Genomic DNA, 20,872 nt, shown 5'->3' with positions numbered 1-20,872 from the left:
TCTGGAATACCTCTGTCACTGGGAAGACATGTAGCTGTTGTCTGCTGGTCCTTTGCTCCTGGGTTCTAGTTTCAAAATGCTTTCTCCAAAATGTCTCTGGGCTTATGTCTGTCTTAGCTTCTCTCTCTCAGCTCCTGTGCATGTTTGTTCTCCAAGAATGTTTCTCTCTAAGTGTCTGGGGGTTCTCTCTAAGGTTTTCTGGGGCAAGCTCTGGGCTTTGTCTCTTAGCTTAGCATCTGTACACATCTTTCTGTCTGCATCTTCAAGTGTCTCCAAGCACTTGGGTCTCTGTCAGTCTTAGTTTCTCCCAGGGGCAAACTCTGGATTACGTATCTTAGCTTCTCTCCAAAATGTCTGTCTCAGCTTCTGTGAGCACTCTTAAAGGACTCCAGTGATCTAATCAAGACCCACACAGAATAGGTGGGGTGACACCTCCATGGAAATGATCTAATCAAAAGACCTTACCTGCAGTTGGGGGAATCACATCTCCTTGGAAACATTCAATCAAAAGCTTCCACCCTAATAAAGAGATTAATAAGTCTACCCCTACAAGATTGCATTAAAGAATGTGGCTTTTGGGGGGAACATAATAGATTCAAACCAGCACAGGTGCATTATAAGGAAGAGGGTTCAACAAGGTTGGTTGAGTAAGCCAGTTCACAATGTCCATCACATAAAGTGTTGGCTACATGGTGGGAGCTCAAGAAATGCTAATTTCTCTTCCCTCCCTCTTCTGAACACCCAAAATAAGGACTTAAAGGAAACTTCATGCCTTGGTTATAGTTTGGGAATTGTGGCAAAGATAGCACTTCCTCTACTTGGTCAGTTTTGTAGAAATTCTGGAAATAGGTTATTATAGCAGAGACAATAATGCTCACCAAATATTCTGTTTTCCCCCTGAATTTCCAGGCCCTCTTATAGTTATATTGGGCCTTGTGATGAAATCTGGCTAACCAAATATGAGCAGAAGTGATGTGCACACTTCCAGGCTGAGGCAGTGGTGAGCACTTGGGTTCCTGGAGGTGAACTACAAAATGGTGGCACTTCCTTAAGCCTGGCTTTCCGAGTGACCTAATGGAGCAGCTCACCATTCCATCCACATTCCCATGAAATTTGGAAGATGGAAGAGAAGAGGAGACATTTTTGCGCAGATAGTATGCTGTTTTCATAAACTTTGGTTATGTTGGATTTCGGAGCTTTCTGGATCATTTGATACCACAGCATTAACCTATCCTATCCTGACTAATATGGTCACCATGTAAATATACATGTTCAGTCAAGATGATTAACATTTGCTGGGAGACACCAGTAATTTTCACAAAGCTAGGAGTCTTTGTCAAATGAAATTTTCTCTCTCTTCCCCTTTCTATAGTTCCTCACCTAGAGCCTAAAGAACAACTATATTGCTTCCTTTTGCTCACAAGGGACCCCAGGAAAACTGAAGTCATCCAAGTGAATGAGTGTGACCCAAAGGTGAAGGAGCACTGGGCCTCTTCACACTCAGCACATGTAAAAAGCATCATTTGTTACTGCAATTATAGCTGTTGATTTTACAGACTGTTACTATTTGTTATGGAACATCTTTCCTTCAGCAGCTAGAGGACACCTTTGTTCAAAAGGAACCCTTGCTTCTGCCTCAGCAAAACTAAATGTAACTACAGTTTAACTGAATTCAGTCTCAGCTAAAATGGTAGAATTTGTGAGCATGTTCCTGGCATTTCTTCTGCCTTCTCAGCTTCTTACTTGCATCTGATGACCAGACCACCAATAGTTATTGATAAATGAAGAACAGAGAGTTGAAAATGTTTTACTCTGTTATTTCCCCACCTACTTTTGCTCCTTTCTCTTTTATTTTTGTCTGAATTAGCTTTCACTATAGTAATTCTCAAGCTTCTTTTTATGATCTCATAAGTATTGTGAAAACCAAATGAGTCAATATATGTTGAAGTACTTCATAAGCTATGAGACTATAAGAAAAAAAGGCATATCTCATAGAAGATGCCCACCCCTCATCTCCCTTTTCGCTGGGATCTGTCAAAAACCCACAGCTTTAAGCTGTTCAACAACTGTGTAGACTAGGCTTTACTTCTTGGGTTTCCACGTATTACCTCTTTTTAGCTGTCTCAACATAGTGATTTTACATTTATTTGTGTGTTTATATGATTAATATCTGTCTCACTAGCTCCATGAGTATAGCAACCTTGTATTGCTTGCCATTCTATCCTCAGCACTCAGCCCAGTTGGCTCAGGGTCAGAGTTGGTGTTGAAAAAATAGTCATCGAACAAACATATGCATGGATTAATGGATTGATGAGTGGATAAGGGAAAGAGATCACCAAGAATACATGGGAGACAGATGAGCTTCTCGCTTTTCCCATTCAGCATGCCTATAATTGCATATTACCATTGTCAGAGCCAAAAAAAATATTTAGACTTTCTTCAGCTGTGATCTTTGTGATGCCTTGGAAGTTCCACCAGATACTCCTGGTCTCCAGATGGAAAAATTCTTTGCAGTCATTGCCTCAGTCAGTCTATTACATTGCAAAAACCATGAGGCACCATTTGTGGGATGAAAAATACATCCAAGTGTGACCACAGTGCACCATGTTAGTTTTTTATTTTCCCAAGTGAACTGGAAGTGTTACCTCTGTTGGCCTCTTTGTTTAAGAGTTTTGGATAGCTTTAAGATTGTGATGTGCTCCAAGTAGCCTCCCTATTTCCATCTGGCCCTTGTTCTAATTGCAGTTGCAGCCCTTCAGCTTAGAATTGCCTGTCCTGAAGAACTGTGAACTCTAGCCCAGACGGGTTTGTGGGGAGGAAGGATTGGCATGGGGATTGGCTTGGGAAGGACAGCGTCCCATTCCTTCCAGGAGACCCTGGAATCTCTGGGCCTGAGAAGTCAACCAGTTGTAATGGAGCTAGAGGACTCCAGGTTCAGGTGCTTCTGGAAATCTGACAGTTTGTGCTGTTTCAGTTTTCGCAGTTGTCCCTGCACTGCCCTACCTAACCCGAGCAGAGAAGATGGCTAACAACCACAGGAAATCAAAGTGCAGCCTGGGGAAGTGTTTCAGTCAGGGTCCGACCAGGAAAACAGACTGTTCTGGACCCTTAAAACAGAAGGGATTAAGTGCAGGGATTTGTTCATACGGCTGAAGGAAGATCTGAGAAGCCAGCAGAGTATAATGAGGCCACCCAGAAGTAACAATAGCAATCATAGTTCAGTGGGACATCATTTAGTGCTAGGCTAGAGGGTCAAAGTGGGAAGAGCGTGACTGGCATCCAGGACCTGGACCCCTCTGCAGAAGGTGGAGCCACAGAGGGCTTGTCCGGTGAGGTGGAGCCATGGAGAAGACACAGCTACTGCTGTAGATGCCGCCCTCTGTGGGCAGGTGGGAGGTACCTGTCCTTCGGTCTCCCCCAATGCCTCTTATTGGCAGAAACCAGGTGACACCAGGAACCTGAAGGAATCATCCCTTCTGTGATACTGAGCCAGAGAAAGTCAGGGAATGTGCCAGGAATGGATTTGAGGGCACACAAGTCCTGGAGAGGCCCAGGAAGGCATTTAATTCATCTCTACATCTCTAGCGTCTATAGCATACAATAAATAAAAAATTAACTCTTACACTGATTGGAATAAATTTCCAGTCCCTGACTCTTTCACTTAACTCTCTGTGTTACCTGAAGCAAGTCACTTTATCTCTTTGAGTGTATTCTGGGAAGTAAAATAGAGATAATGACATGGGTCCTCCATTCTTATCCTAATGAGTAGAGCCTTATGATCTTTGACATCTTGCAGGAGCTCTCATCTCATTGAGTTTCTATTCATCTCGAAGAGTTTCTATTCTCATTTTGCAAGACTTTCGCATTAACAGTTTAAATCACCATCACCCCCAAGACCAAAAGTTACTCTTTTGAATGGGACCTTAATGCTTTAATATGATTTGTTGATTTCTTTGGTGGAATACAGAAACCAACACAGTTCTGATGGATGACTTTGGTCCTAAATAACCTACATGGTGCACTTTAAAACACTTAATTGTTTATTTAATCATTTATTCATGTATTTTTAAATAGGTAATACATGCACATGGTTTAAAATTCAAAAGATGCAAAAGGATGTACAATGAAACAGAAGTCGCCCTTTAACTCCTGTGTCTAAGCCACTTTGTTCTCCTCAGAGGCAACCACTGTTAGCAGATTTTTATGTTAAAATGTCAATTTAAGACAATAATTAGGTCCATGAAATTTCCAGATGACAGTGATAGTGGTTCTCAGATTCCCCCAGAGATAAGACTCATAGGGGGAGGAGAGAGTCCATGATTAAATACAGATTCCTGGCCCCACCCCAGACCCACAGAATTGGGACTGCCGGGGCCTAGAAATCTGCAGTTTTAACAACTTTCTTAAGTAAGTCTAATCACTGAGTCAGTATGCAAAATGTTCTTTCGAAATAAAGAAACAAAAGCAAAAATCCCAAGGTACAAAACTTGATTCAGTAGACCTGAAGTCACACACTGGCTCTGCTTTGCACTGATTAATAACCGTGGACAATTTATCTACTCCCGTTGTTTCTCAGTCTCCTGATTTGTGGAATGGTGATAATAATGGAAGCTACCTCGTGAGGTTGAATTGAATGGGAAGAACACTGTGCACCTGAACTCCGAAGGCTGCAGCGCTGCCAGGAGGCAGATCTGGGGCTCACAGCCAGAATGTCTGGGTCCAGAGTGCACTTTCCATTGAAACCAGGCTTCCTTTGGACTTTACAGAGGGATTGTCCCTAGGATTCCTATAAATGGCTAGGTCCCCCCAGGAAATTTTTAATTTGATTCTGTTTGCAATATAATATAGGCATGCTTACTGGAAAGTACTTAGCGAATAGGGCAATGTGGTACTTCTGCCTGGAACCACCTACTTGTCATCCTACCCACGAATCAACGTCACATACTCCTCGTCATCCTTTATCTATGCATAGATGTCACATACTCTGGGCAGGCTCTTCTGCCTCCTTTCAAGACAAAATCATTGTTCTTATGATTCTGAGAAACCCGGGCTCTCATTTTCTGAGCACTTACTATACTCAATCCAAGGTAAAAAAGGGACAGAACTGGGTTTTAGGTCAGCTCTTTTTTTTTTTTTAAGTCATTTCTAAAAATTCAGTTTTATTGAGATATATTCACAAATCATACAGTCATCTATGGTGTACAGTCAACTGTTCATATTACCATCATATAGTTGTGCATTCATCACCCCAATCTATTTTTTTTACCATTTTCCTTGTACCAGAAAAAGTAAAAATAAGAATAAAAAATAAAAGTAAAAAAGAACACCCATATCATCCTCCCCCACCACCCTATTTTTCATTTAGTTTTTGTCCCCATTTTTCTACTCATTGATCCATGCACTGGATAAAGGGAGTGTGATCCACAAGGCTTTCACAATCACACTGTCACCCTAAGCTACATTGCTATACAATCGTCTGAGTTAAGGCTACTGTGTTGGATTTTGATAGTTTCAGGTATTTACTTCTAGCTATTCCAATGCATTAAAACCTAAAAAGTATTATCTATATAGTGCATAAGAATGTCCACTAGAGTAACCTCTCAACTCCGTTTGGAATCTCTTAGCCACTGAAACTTTATTTTGTTTCATTTCAAAACCCCCTTTTGGTCAAGATGTTCTTAATCCCATGATGTCAGGTCCAGATTCATCCCCGGGAGTCATATTCTGCGTTGCTAGGGAGATTTACACCCCTGGGAGTCAGGTCCCATGTAAGGGGGAGGGCAGTGAGTTCACCTGCCAAGTTCAGCCCAGCCCTTTTTGATGAAAGCCCATTAGCATAGAGTCATCACCTTATACCCTTTCCTTCTTCATATCCTTTCCAAAGCGAGCCTCTAACTATACTGTATGGGGGTGGAGGAAAGGAAGTCTATTTTCTCCACTGAACTATAACTGCTTCAAGCTATCCAACCCAAATCACAACCCCATGTTTCATTTGTTTTTGCATCCTAAAAGCTAGTACCATGCCCAACTTATAATAGAAGAATGGTTTTCAAAATGTGGTGCCCTGACCAGTAGCATCAGCATCACCTGAAATTTAGTTAGAAGTGCAAATTATCAGGCTCCACCCCCAGACTGCATTAGAAGGTCTGGAGGTAGGTGCCAGCATTCTGTGCTTTATTAAGCCTTCCAGGTGATTCTGATACACACTCAAGTCTGAGAATCTTGTTGGGATGACACTCCTATCTCTTTGCCATCCAAAAGAAGAGTTTCGTTCTCAGGCCTCAGTTCTCTCATAACAACACTGCTTAAACAAATTATAGATGTTTGGTGTTCCAGTATCATTTCTTGTTTACCTGTATCTCTCCCTGAATTGATTTCTTGGTGCAGGTTTAGTCTATCCGTCATTATATATCCAGTACCTTCTCCAGTGTCTGACACCTAGTAGACACTCCATAAATGTCTGCAATAGAATGAATACAGTGCAACTAGACCTGAATTTTCTAGAACATGATCTATTTTAAGAGCTGGAAGGAACCTTAGGAAACATTTTTTAATGTATTTTTTATTATGATCTTTAGCATCTATACGTAACAGTGATAACTTTCAAGGTATGATTTAACAAGTAGTTAGAGAGCAAATTTCAAAGACTGTCATGGGGTCATAGTTCCACAACTTCAGATATTTCCATTATGGTGAAATATAACATACATACAGAAAGGTGTTAACTTTTGATGTACAGCTCAACAAGCAGTTATATAGGAAATTCCAAAAATTGTTATGGGTTACAGTTCCACAGTTTCATTTCTTTCCTTATTATGCAATATAGGGTATATACAAAAAAGTGAAGACTTTCAAAGCACAAATTCAATGAGTAGCTATAGAGGAAATTTCAAAGAATGTCATTACAGTTCTACCATGTCATTTACCTCCTTCCAGCTATTCCAACACCCCAGCATCTAAAATATATATATACACACATATATATATTTATTTATATAAAGTTTCAGTATTTATAGACCTTTGTTAAGTCATGTCTTGTTTGTTACTACCCCTTCCTCTCAGTTAATCTCTGTCTTCATCTTCAGGGGTGTCTAGGCAATGAGCACCCTAAGTTGTTCATATTGAAAGGGGGTGTCAACAGTATGGGGAAGGGGGCTACATCTGATGGTTGGCCTTAAAGAGGCTATTGCCTCTGTGTTTTAAGACTTGTCTGGCATAGGAACATTCTGGTGGATTTACATTTCTGAGAGAGAAAACTTAGTGAGTGAATCTTTTATAAACTCTCAGGTAGGGACCTAGGTATTTGGGGACTACTTTTGTTAAGAGCATGGTGTACTGTGGCCATTTTGGATGTCTAGCTGGAGCTTGCGTAAGAGAAACCTCCAGTATAGCCTCATGACTCTATTTGGGATCTCTCAGCCAGTGTGACCTCAGCTTGTTACCTTTCTTTTTCCCCCTTTTGGTCAAGAAGGCATTTTCATTCCCTTTGTGCCAGGGCCAGGCTCGTTCCTGGGAGTCATGTCCCAGGTCACCAGGGAGATTCATTCCCCTGGGAGTCATGTCCCTCGTGGTGGGGGAGTTTATTGAATTTATTTGCTGGAATTGGGCTTAGAGAGAGAAAGGCCACATCTGAGTAACAAAAGAGGTTCCGTGGAGGTGCCTCTTGGGCATAATTATAGGAGGGCTCAGCCTCCCATTTACAGCCTTTAGGAAACATTTTATATTAGAGTAAACAAAAGCCCAATTAAAGCTTTCCTAGGTTAAAACAGTGACTTTGGAGTAAAATAAGACATGAATGATGTCTTGATATCTTTTAGCTACAGGGACATGAGTAGCATCAGCATCACCTGCGGGCTTGTAATAAATGCAAAATTTCAGCCCCACCCCAGGTCTTCTGAATCAGAATCTACATTTTAATAAGGTGACTCATCTTATTACAGTTTGAGGGGCATTTTCATTTTGATTGATCAGCGGGCTTATATCAAAGTTAACTCTTTCTTTAGTCAAATGTCCCTTTTTTTGTTATTTTTAGAGATGAAATTCAATTGCCTAGTGAATCCACATGTTAAGAATTTACTAAGGAGGAGATGGTAGTGGTGAAACTAATTAGATTCACTCTGTGCAGTGGAATGAAGCTTTAACAAGTGATCAGAAAGAGTTTCTTCGGTGGAGATGGGATAACTGATTTCTCTTTTAGAATAATACCCAAGCTGGCTCAGACCCAAGCAGAATGTTTGCTGTTCCAACTCTTTAAAGGTCAACTTATTGCCTCAAATAACTTTTTATGAAATGCTCGTCCCAAAGTTGGAAGCATTATGTAGATGGTTAGATGTAATCCCACCCCATGATATCATAGAACTTGTAGCCTTACCCCAGCCTACTTTGTCACGTCAGGTTTTAGGGTGGAGCTATATGAGACTTCATTTTCCGCTACCTAAAGTAGAGCCAACTTTTCTATTATGGGTGTAGAGTAATAGCATGAAACAGAAATCAACAGCTAATCAGCATAAACAATTTCCCCCTCGAGTTTCAACTTCTGTCCCCTGAGTCTTTTACCAGGGCTGCTTACAATTAGGAAAATCAAGTGGGTTGAGTTTCTTATTTCCTCCAGCAATCCTTGATACAAAATTAGTGAAGGCGTTGGCAGGCGCCAGAAGAAAGGAGAGGGTATTAGAAGCCTGGATAATATACACACCCAATAATCGGTTCCTTCCAAAGTTGTCTGCTGTATCTGGAAACTGATGCTGGGAGACAGAGATTCATTCGGGTTGGTTCATCTTTATAGACACAGTACCTGGGACATAGTAGCTGCTCAAAAAAGTACCTTCAAACTGACCTGAAGTGAATAGAATCTAATTATCCGGCACAATGCATCCAAGATAGCAAATGCTGTCTTGCCTTAATCATAAATAGACTGCCATGCTGAAAAGACTCTAACTTATCTTAAGAGGCAAGGTGCAAGACTTCCATTCCAGTCAAGATGGAATAACAGAAACTGGATTCATGCTCCCACCTTAAAAAGGCAAAAAGTGGGCAAAGTAGATGAAACAAGAATTTTCAAGTTTTGGACATCAGGCAGTGATTCCCAGGATGGGAAACAACAAACAAACCAAAAAGGTGAGCCCTAAATTTGCCCCAGCTTACTGCCCGCAGAGATCTCAGGCCATGGTTTGGGGAGGAGAGGGGGGATGTTGAAGAGACAGAGCCACGAGTCTGGGAGGAACAAAGCGGAGAATCACAGAGGAGAGAGCTGTAGAGAGAGAGAATTCTGGAGATTTGAAGAGCGTCCCCTTTAAGTATTGAGCTGAGTACTGATTAGCTCGTGTGTGAGGAAACTCTCCAACCCAGGGGCAACTCCCCCCAAGGATGAGAGGTAATTGTACACTGGGTAGAGTACACAGAAGGGCCTTGCCTCAAACGTGAGGAAGAATTAGCTCTAGATGCAACACTCACCTGGTCCTGCGTAACAGATCTTAAAAACAAGACCCAAAAAGATCAAACTGTTTCCAAGTAACTTAATTGCATCCCTGAAAAAAATGCTGAAGAATAATTTTAGAAATATAAAAATAACCAGCACCCAACAAGGTAAGATTCACAATGTCTGGGATCTTATAAAAATGTACAGGCATGCAAAGATGCAGGAAAATATGACCCATCCTGAAGAGGAGAACCAATCAGTTGGCACTGATGCAGAATTGACACAGATATTAGAATGTGCAAACATGGACATTAAAAAAGCTATTTTAAAGTATGTTTCATATGTTCAAGTAGTTCAGTAGAAACATGGAAGATATATAAAAAAGATCCAAATCAAACTTCTAGAGATGAAAACTACATGTGTGTAATGAAAAACACTGGATGGAGTAATTGCAGATAAGACATTACAGAAGAAAATATAAGGGAACCTGAAGACCTCCAAAATGAAACAGAGAAAAGGTAATTTCATTTTATTATAATTTTTTTTTAGAAGAAATGTACAGAGAAATTCAATAAGTTGTGATTAAATTCAAGCAGCCTAATATACCTGTAGTTGGAGCCCCAAAGGGGACAGGGAACAGAAAAACATTTGAAGAAATGATGTTTGAAGTTAATCAGAATTTGATTAAAAAACCATGAACAAGTAGATACAAGAAGCTCAATAAACCTGCATACGAGAAACATACAGAAAATGAAACAAATGCATAATCATAATCAAATTTCTCAACATCAGCAATAAAGAGAAAATCTTAACTGCCAAAGAAAAACAGCGCATTATGTACAGAACAAAGAGGGTGACAGCAGATTTCTCTCCAGAATCAATACAAATGAGAAGACGGATGAACATCTTTAATGTACAGAAAGAGAAAAAACAAAACAAAACAAAAACCTGTCAACTTTGAATTCTATTCCCAGTGAAAATATCTCTCAAAAATTAGTGTGAAATAAGAACTTTTTCAGACATGCAGAAGCTGAAAGAATTAATCATCTGCAGACCCGAACTACAAGGAATGTTAAAGAAGTTCTTCTCGCAGAAAGTAAATGAACCAGATGAAAATCTGGATATACTGAAAAGAATGACTTCATATTATTTAGATGGCAGTTCTCCCCAAATTGATCTATGAATCCAGTACCATACCAATTAGAATCTCAGCAGCCTTTTTGTTTAAGTAGAAATTGACACACTGATTCTAAAATTCACTTGGAAATGCGAGGACCTAGGATAGCCAAACTGCTTTGAAGAAGACCAACTTGGAGGACCAACACCATCTCATTCAACGCTTTTTATAAAGTTACAGTAATCAAAACAGCGGAGTATTCACATCCAGATAGATGAGTCTATCAATGGAACATAATAAGGAATACAGAAATAGACCTGCACATATATGGAAACTGATCCTCAACATAATTGCAAAGGCAATTCAATGGAGAAAGGATAGTCAAGTGATGTGGGAATAATTGGATATCCAAATGCAAAAAAAAACATGACTTTCCATCTGTACCTTGCATCATACAAAAAAAAAAAAATAGTTCAAATGTATCTTTGACCTAAATGTAAAACCTAAAACCATAAAACTACCAAAAGAAAACAAAGGGGATAACCCTGTTTATGTGGACTAGACAAGGATTCGATATATAGCACTAAAAGCATGACCCATAAAAAATTGATAAACTTCATTAAAAACTTATTTTTTTAATTTTGTAGAAGTTTATTTTGCCTATTGTATAAATAATTGGTTTTCACTTCCAATTATACGTAAATAACACAGCATTATATATTTTTTTGCAAACTGAAATCCGTAACTTTCTTTCTTTTTTCTTTTTGATTAGAGAAGTTGTGTGTTTCCCATATACCACCCCAACACCGACACCTTGCATTCATGTGGAACATTTGTTACAATTGATGATAGCACATTTTTATAATTGTATTATTAGTTAAAGTCCATGGTTTAAGTAGGGTTCACAGTTTGTGTAGGAGTGCAATTCCATGGCTTTTTGTTTTTTAATTTATTCTGTTACCATATTTATAGTCTGATATTTCCCCTTTTACTCATATTCAGATATATGTTTCAGTTCTGTTAATTGCATTCACAATGTTGTGCTACCATCACCACCATCCAATACCAAAACATTTCCATCATTCCAAATAGGAACCCTGTATATGTTAAGCCTCAACTTCCCATTCCTGATCCCCAGCCTATCCCCTGGTAACCTATGTGCTAGATTCTGACTCTTATTCTAATTGTTTCAAATCAGTGAAGTCATACAATATTTCTCTTTTTGTGTCTGGCTTATTTCACTCAACATGATGTCTTAAAGTTTCAACTATGTTGTTGCATATATCAGCATGTTGTTCCTTCTTACAGCTGAATAATATTCTATCGTATGTATATATACCACATTTTGTTTATCCATTCATTGGTTGATGGACACTTGGGTTGATTCCATCTTTTGGCAATTGTGAATAATGCCACTATGAACATCGGTGTGCAAATGTCTGTTTGTGTCCCTGCTTTCAGTTCTTCTGGGTATATACCTAGTGGTGGGATTGCTGGATCATATCACAGTTCTATGTTTACCTTTGTGAGGAACCACCACACTGTCTTCCAGAGCAGATGCACCATTTTACTTTGCCACCAGCCATGAATGAATGTTGCTATTTCTCCACATCCTCTCCAAAACTTATTTTCCATTTTTTTTTTTAAATAGCAACCATTCTAATGGGTGTGAAATGGTATTTCATTGTGGTTTTTATTTTTTTACTAATAAAAAAGTTGTATTTACTTAGAAGCATTCAGAATGTCAACAAAACAGCTGCAACTGTTTTTGTTTTTGTTTTATTTTGCAATTACAGAGTGGTATTCAGTTAACAGAATGACAATTATTTCAGATAAGCTGCATCAGAGGCAACTGAAGATGAAAAGCTACTATCCCCATATATAACTAATTTGTGCTGTACAACAACAAGAACCTGCTTTAAATTTCCATGACAATTTACAATCCCCATTCTGTACCAGGCAAGGTTAGTCGCTATTGAAAAGACCACAGGACTGGGCTATTTAAAGACACATTTGGTGTCTTTAGATAGTAGTTTAAAAACAAATCGTATACAGCCTTACATTTCAATTGATTTCTCTAGGAAGAATGAGCTGTCTACAGGGGGGTTAAATGCTTTGTAGACAAGAAAAAAAAAACTGCGCTAGAACCAACTTATTTATCATCATCATCTTCTTCATCTTCCTTCTCTTCAAAGTCTTCCTCATTTTCTTTGTTTTCCTCCTCCTCCTCTTTCTTGTTTTTCTCAGCCTTGGCGACTCCCTTTTTTGCTGCATTAGGCTTTCCTTTAGCCTGGTATGCAGCAATATCCCTTTCCGTTTTTCTCCTTCAGCTTAGCATCCTTCTTTTCATAAGGCTGCTTGTCATCTGCACATCTCTCCCAGTTTCTTGGCAATGTCGCCAATGGATAGACCAGGATGTTTGCCTTTGATTTTTGGGTGATACTCAGAACAAAACAAGAAAAAGGCCAAAGGAGGCCTCTTGGGTGCGATGGGATCCTTGAACTTCTTTTTATTTTGTCTTTAGGAGGGATATAGGTTTTCATTTCTCTTTCATAATGGGCCTTGTCCACCTTGGCCATGTCTTCAAATTTTCCTTTCTTTTTAACAGACATAGTCTTTCACCTCTCTGAGCACATCTTAGAAAACTCTGAGAAGTTGATGGAAGTGTCAGGGTATTTCTTCTTGTGCTCCTCCCAGCAGGTTTGTACAAAAAATGCACATGATGACACTTTGCCTCTCGGCTTCTTAAGGTCCCCTTTGCCCATCTCTAGTAATTTTTTGTTCACAAGGCGCAGAGTCACCCAGCACACACCTGGCTCTCATTTACCCTGGCGCTGTCTCTATGGGGATCAATCTACTTCTCATTGTGTTTTAATATGCATTTCCCTGATGGCTAACAATGTAGAGCATCTTTTCACATGCTTTCTGGCTCTTTGTGTATCTTCTTTGGAGAGATGCCTGTTCAAGTTTTTTGCCCATTTTTTAATTGGGTTGTCTTCTTGTTAAGTTGAAGCATTTCTCTGGACGCTAATCCTTTATCAGATATATAGTTTCCAAATATTTTCTTCCATTTTGTTGGTTATCTTTTTACTTTCATGATAAATTCCTTTGACAAACAAAAGCTTTTAATTTTGATGAGGTCCCATTTATCTAATTTTTCTTTTGTTGCTTGTGCTTGGTGTGTCAAGTCTAAGAACCATTGCCTAATGCCAGGTCCTGAAGGCTTCCCTAAGTTTTCTTCTAGGAGTTTGATAGGTCTAGCTCCTATATTAAGGACTTAGCTCCATTTTTAGTTGGTTTTTGTTATGTTGTTAGGTAGGGGTCCTCCTTCTTTTTTTTTTTTTTTTCCAAATGGAGATCCAGTTTTCCCAGTACCATTTGTTGAAGAGGCCATTCTTTCCAAATTGAGTGGTCTTTGCCACCTTGTCAAAAATCAGTTGGCCATAAACGTGAGGGTTGATTTCTGAGCTCCTAGTTCAATTCCGTTGGTTTATATGTCTGTCCTTGTGCCAATACCATGCTATTTGGACCACCATGGCTTTGTAATAAGTTTTAGTATTGGGTAGTGTGAGTCCTTCACCTTCATCTTTTTTCGATATGGCTTTGACTATTCAAGGCCTCCTACTCTTCCATATAAATTTGATGATTAGATTTTCCATTTCTGCAAAGAAGGTTCTTGGAATTTTGATGGGGATTTCATTGACTCTATAAATTGCTTTGGGTAGTATTGACATCTTAATTATAGTTAGTCTTCCAGTCCATGAACGCGGAATGTCTTTCTATTTATCTAGATCTTCTTTGATTTCTTTTAGCAATATTTTGTAGTTTTCTGTGTACAGGTCCTTTACATCCTTGGTTAGATTTATTCCTAGATATTTGATTTTTATAAGTTGCTATTGTGAATGGAATTTTTTCTTGATTTCTTGTTCCAAAGTTCATTACTTATATATAGAAACACTACTGATTTTTGGATATTGATCTTGTACCCTGCCACTTTGCTGAATTCGTTTATTAGCTCTAGGAGCTTTGTTGTGGATTTTTAGGATTTTCTGTATATAGGATCATATCATCTACAAATAGGGAGTTTTATTCCTTTCTTTCCAATTTGGATGCCTTTTATTTTTTTCTTGCCTAATTGCTTTGGGAAGAACTTCCTGTACAATGTTGAATTACAGTGGTGACAATGAACATCTTTGTCTTGTTCCTGATCTTAGAGGGAAAGCTTTCAGTCTTTCACCATTAAGTAGGATATTAGCTGTGGGTTTTTCCTATATTCTCTTTATCATGTTGAGGAAGTTCCCTGCTACTTCTTGTGTTCTAAGTATTTTTATCAAGAAAGGGTGTTGTATTTTGACAAATGCCTTTTCTACATCGATTGAGATGGTCATGTTTTTTTTTTCCTTCATTCTGTTAATGTATTGTATTACATTAATTGATTTTCTTATGTTGAACCAATCTTTCATACAAGGAAAAATCCCACTTGATCGTGTTGTGTAATTCTTTTAATATGCTGTCAGATTTGATTTGCTAGTATTTTGCAGAGGATTTTTGCATCTATATTCATAGGAGATATTGGTTTGCAGTTTTCTTTTCTTGTGGTATCTTTATCTGGCTTTGGTATGAGGATGATGTTGGCTTTGTGGAATGAGTTAGTGTTCCTTCCTCTTTAATTTTTGGGAAGAGTTTGAGCAGAATTGGAGTTAATTCTTCTTGGAATGTTTGGTAGAATTGCCTTGTGAAGCCATCTATTCCTTGGCTTTTCTTTTTTGGGAGGTTTTTGATTACTGATTCTGTCTCTTTACTAGTAATTGGGTTTGTTGAGATCTTTTGTTTCTTCTTGAGTCAATATAGGTAGTCTGTGTGTTTTTAAGAATTTGTCCATTTCATCTAGGTTATCTAATTTATTGGCATACAGTAGTTCAAAGCATCCACTTATAGTCCTTTTTATTTCAGTGGTGTTTGTAGTAATAACTCCCTTTTCATTTCTGATTTTCATTATTTGTATCCCCTTTTTTTCTTTGTCAGTGTTACTAAAGATTGTTGATATTGATATTGATCTTTTCACAGAGCCAGCTTTTGGTTTTGTTCATTATCTCTGTTGTTTTTGTTTTCTATTTCATTTATCTCCACTCTAATCTTTGTTATTTCCTTCTACCTGCTTGCTTTAGGTTTAGTTTGCTCTTCTTTTTCTAGCTCTCCCAGTTTTGAGGTTAGATCTCTGATCTGAAGTGTTTGTTCTTTTTTAATGTAAGCATTAAAAGCTGTAAATTTCCCTCTCAGCACTGCCTTTGCTGCATACAATAAGTTTTGGTATGTTGTATTTTCATTTGCATTTGCATCAAGATATTTCCTAATTTTGCTTCTGATTTCCTGTTTAACTCATTGGTTGTTTAAAAGTATGTTGTTTAATTTCCACATATTTGTGAATTTTCCATTTTTCCCTCTGTTATTGATTTCTAGCTCCATTTCATTGTGGTCGGAGAATATACATTGTATGATTTCAGTATTTTCAATGTATTTAGACTTGGTTTGTTCCCAACATATGGTCTATCCTGGAGAATGATCCATGTGCACTCAAGAAGAATGTGTATTCTGTTTTCATTGGGTAAGAGTTCTGTATGTGTCTGCTAGATCTAGTTGGTTTCTTATATCATTCAAGCCCTGTACTTCCTTATAGATCTTTTGATGAAATGTTCTATTATTGAGAGTGGTGTGTTAAAGTCTCCTACCATTAAAGTTGAACCATCAATTTTTCCCTTCAAATCTGCCAATATTGCTTCATATATTTTGAGGTTCTGCTGTTACGGGCATACGTATTTGTAATTGTTATATCTTTCTGTTGAATTATCCCCAGTATCAGTATATAGTGACCATCTTTGTCCCTTATAACTCTTTCATCCTATAGATAAGAAGTCTATTTCATCCAGTGTTAGTTTAGCCTCCTATTCCAGTTTGCTAATGCTGCCGTTAAGCAAAATACCAGAAATGGATTGGCTTTTATAAAGGGAATTTATTTGGTTACAAAATTACAGTCTGAAGGCCGTAAAATGTCCAAGGTAAACGCATCAACATTAGGTTACCCTCACTGAAGGTTGGACATTGGTGTCCGGAAAACCTCTGTTAGCTTGGAAGGCATGTGGCTTGCATCTGCTTGCTCCCAGGTGACATTTCAAAATGGCGTTCTCCAAAATGTTGCTCTTGGGGCGTTTTGTCATCTCTTGGCTGCAGCTGCTCTTCAAAATGTCACTCTCAGTAGCTCTGAGGTCCTTGTCTGTGAACTCCTTTATACGACTCCAGTGATCCAATTAACACCTATCCTGAATTGGCGGGGTAACGCCTCCATGGAAATTATCCAATCAGATGTTTCACTCACAGTTAACTGAGTCACATCTCCATGGAAACAATCAAAGAATTCCAACCTAATCACACTAACACTTCTGCCCCACAAGATTGCATCAAAGAATATGGCATTTTGGGGAACACAATACATCCAAACGGGCACACCTCCCCAGCTCTCCTTTGGTTACTACTTGCATGGTATATTTTCTTCCATCCTTTCACCCTCAACCTACTTTATCTTTGACTTTTAGGCAAGTCTCTTGCAGACAGAATATATTTGGGTCGTGCTTTTTTATCCATTCTGCCAATATCTGCCTTTTGACTGGAGAGATTAATCCATTTTCATTTAAAACATAATACAGGACTTTCTTCTGCCATTTTGCTAATTAGCCTTTGTGATTCTTATACCTTTTTTGTCCCTCACTTCTGTCAAAGCCTATTTTTATATTTATTTGCTTTTTTGTTTTGTACCATATTGAGTACCTTCTCATGTCTATCTGGATATATTTTTCATCTGTTTTCCTTTGATTACCATCAGGTTAACATTTAACATACTAAATATATAAAATCATATTTATTTTGATGCTAATTTATTTCAGTAGCATGTATATATTCTTTTCCTATACCTCACTGCCCCCTCACCATTTTTTTGTACGTATTATCACTTATATCCTTGTACATTGTATGTCCAAAAACGTAGATTTATCATTATTTTTTATGCATTTGCATTTTAGTACTGTAGGAAGTAAATAAAATAATACTGGCATTTATGATTACCCAAATGGTTACTTTTACCACATGTCTTTATTTCTTTATGCTGCTTTAAGCCACTTTCTAGTGTCCTTTCCTTTCAATCTGAAAAACTTCCTTTAGCATTACTTGTAGGGCAGGTCTATTAGTTACAAACTCCCTCAGCTTTTGTTAATCTGGGAATGTATGTCTTAATCTCTCTGTCATTTTTGAAAGAGTCTTGCTGGATGTAATATTCTGGCTAGCAATTGTTTTCCTTCAGTATTTTAAGTATTTGAATCTACTGCCTTCTTGCCTCCATGGTTTCTGATGAGAAATTGGCACTTAATTTAATTTGTACTCCCTTGTAAGTAACATGTTGCTTTTCTCTTGCTGCTTTCAGAAATTTCTCCTTTTTCTCTCATTTGGTAGTGTAATTAGTATATGATGAAGTGTATTTTTCCTTGTTTTTATTTTGTTTGGTGTTCTCTGAACTTCTTGGATGTGTATATTCATGTCTTTTGCTAGGTATGGAAAGTTCTCTGTCATTATTTCTTTTATTCCTTCTATCTCTTTTTCTCTTTCTTTTCCTTCTAGGACTCCCATAATGCCTTTATTGGTGCACTTGATGGTGTCCCATAGTTGTCTTAGGCTATTTATACTTTTAATATTTCTTTTTTCTTCCTGCTCCTCAGCCTGACTCATTTCAAGTGTCTTGATTCAAGTTCACTGACTCTTTCTTCTGCCAGCTCCAATCTGCTCTTGAAACCCTCCCAGGCATTTTTCATTTCAGTTATTGTGGTCTTCAAATCTAGTAGTTCTATTTTGTTCCTTTATAAAATTTCTATCTCTTAGAATCTCATATCATTCATTCATTGTTTTCCTTATAGCCTTTAGTTCTTTCTCTGGCTTCCCTTCACCCCCTTGAGCATTTTTAATGGAATTTTATTGAGATATATTCACATACCATACAAATCCAAAGTGTACAATCAGTTGTTCACAGTATCATCATATAGTTGTGCATTCACCACAATTTTTTGAACATTTTCATTACTCCAAGAAATAAAAATGAAAATAAGAATAAAAATAAAAGTACAAAAGAACACCAAAACATTTCCTACTCCTCCCTCTTCCCCATTATTCATTTACTTTTTGTCCCCCTTTTTCTACTCATTTGTCCATACACTGGAAAAGGGAGTGTGAACCACAAGGTTTTCACAATCACACAGTCACACCATATAAGCTATATAATTATACAGTCATCTTTAAGAATCAAGGCTACTGGCTTGCAGTTCAACAATTTTAGGTATTTCCTTCTAGCTGTTCCAAGACATTAAAAAGTAAAAAGGGATATCTATAAAACACATAAGAATAACCTCCAGAATGACCTCTCAACTCCATTTGAAATTCCTTAAACATTTTTAAGATCATTTTTTTAAAGGTTTTGGTTGGTATGTCCACATTCTCATCTTCATTGGTGTTTTCTTTATCTTTATCGTCTTCCTTTGGATGGGCCATCACTTTTGTTTCGTCTTGTAGTTTCTTGTTGCACACTGTACATTTTAATATTTTAAAATGTTAACCTGGGGATTTAGTCCCTGGGATGTCTGTTTCTTGATTTTGTAACCAGCTGGTCATAAGACAGATTCTTCTATCAAGAAAGTGTGCTCAACTCAAATGCAGCGTACAGGGTTTTCCCTTTATTGCTGGGCCTCTGTCTTGTCCTGGATTTTTGCTTTCTACTTGCTTTGGAGTTCCCCTGTTTACAGAAGTTTGGTTGTGCCCTCTGCTTCCAGGAAACAGATTTCCCTCTTCCAGGGATTTGGAGCTGTTAGGTCTTTGCCCCAGACTGTCCACCTGTATAGTTTTTAACACTTCTTTCGTTGTCTCACGCTGCTTTTCTCTGGAGGGAAGATTCTGGCAGATGGGTCACCCCAGAGTGGACTTTCCCAAGTTGGTCCTTCCCAGTCAAAACAGGGCCACGGACCTGTGAGGGGCATGCAGACTGACTTCAGAGATCCCTGGGGAGGGGATCAGGAGAGGCACCAAGATCTTCTCCGGCAGCTCCCCAAAGCTGAGCTTTCCAGGCGTGCTCAGCAAATGCAGCCCTTCAGCTGACCATCTTCTGTGCCCTCCATCTTTAAATCTCCGCCACCTCTGGACCCTGTCCGGGGAGTGTTGAAAGAATGACCGCTGCTGCCTTTGTCCAGGGCAGGTTGAAACAATAGCTGCCCTCAGAGCGAGGACCTGGTAATCTGAATTCACTGATCAAAAGCCACGATCAGTAATCGGCCATGCCCACCCCTGTTCTTGGGGAAGAGGATTTTTCCTTCCCTTTCTGTCCCTAGCAGCTAGCCAGGGACTGGAGCCCGAGGCAACTGCCATGACAGCGGGGAATGGGCACTGGTAGCCACTGCACAGAGACAGCAATTTATATTTCTTTTCTGTAATTTATCAGCCTCTTCCTCCTGCTTTTCCTTGGATGCCGTACAGTGTTCTTCCAGCCCCTGGAGTTTCAATGCAGTTGTTTTAGACAGTTCCTGCCTATTTAATTGTTGTTTTGGTAGAAGGACTCGATCCTGGTGCTTCCTGCTTCACCATCTTCCCCATAAGTCAAAATCTTACTTTTAAAAAAATGAAAACACCAGCCACAATCTGGGAGAAAATGTTTGCAAAGCATATGTCTGATAAACAAATTATATCCTGGATATAAAAAGAACTCTCTAAAATCAGTATTAAAAAAAATAATGCATTTTGAAAAATGGGCAAAAATTTATGGGGACATTTCACCACAGAAGATACATGGATAGCAAAAAAAAAGAAAAGCACATGAAAAGATGTCCTACTTCATTATGGCCATACAGATTAAAACCACAATTAGATACCACTAGACACATTAATATGGCTGCAATTAAAAAGATTGATCATAACAAGTGTGGAAGAGCAGGAGCCTTTATATTGCTGACAGAAATGGAAAATTACTCAACCACTTGGACAAATGGTTTGTCGATGTCTTAAAATGTCAAACACATGGCTACCATATGAACCAGCGATTCTACTCCTAGGTATTTACCCAAGAGAAATGAAAACATGTTTCTATACAGAAACACAAATGTTTATAGCAGTTACATTTGTAATAGACAAAAACTAGAAACACTCAGATGTCCATCAAAGTTGAATGGATTAAAAAAAGTGGTGTATCCATACAGTAGATTACTACTCAGCAATGAAAGGAATGAACTACTGATGCATGCCACGATATGGATAAA

The 20,872-nt window shown here is 38.5% G+C and overlaps 1 protein-coding gene and 1 pseudogene across 3 annotated transcripts in view; one reads left to right on the top strand and one right to left on the bottom strand.

Annotated features, from left to right (window-relative positions):
- SNTB1 (syntrophin beta 1) overlaps positions 1 to 20,872 on the top strand; it is a 262,771-nt gene that overhangs the window by 134,367 nt on the left and 107,532 nt on the right. The gene's annotated exons all lie outside the window — the stretch shown is intronic.
- LOC119509480 lies at positions 12,688 to 13,851 on the bottom strand (annotated as a pseudogene).

The sequence above is a fragment of the Choloepus didactylus genome, chromosome 14, assembly GCF_015220235.1.
Source record: "Choloepus didactylus isolate mChoDid1 chromosome 14, mChoDid1.pri, whole genome shotgun sequence".
NCBI classification, from domain to species: Eukaryota; Metazoa; Chordata; class Mammalia; order Pilosa; family Megalonychidae; genus Choloepus; species Choloepus didactylus.
The sequence above is the reverse complement of the archived record's forward strand: the minus strand, read 5'-3'. Positions and strand labels throughout refer to the sequence as shown.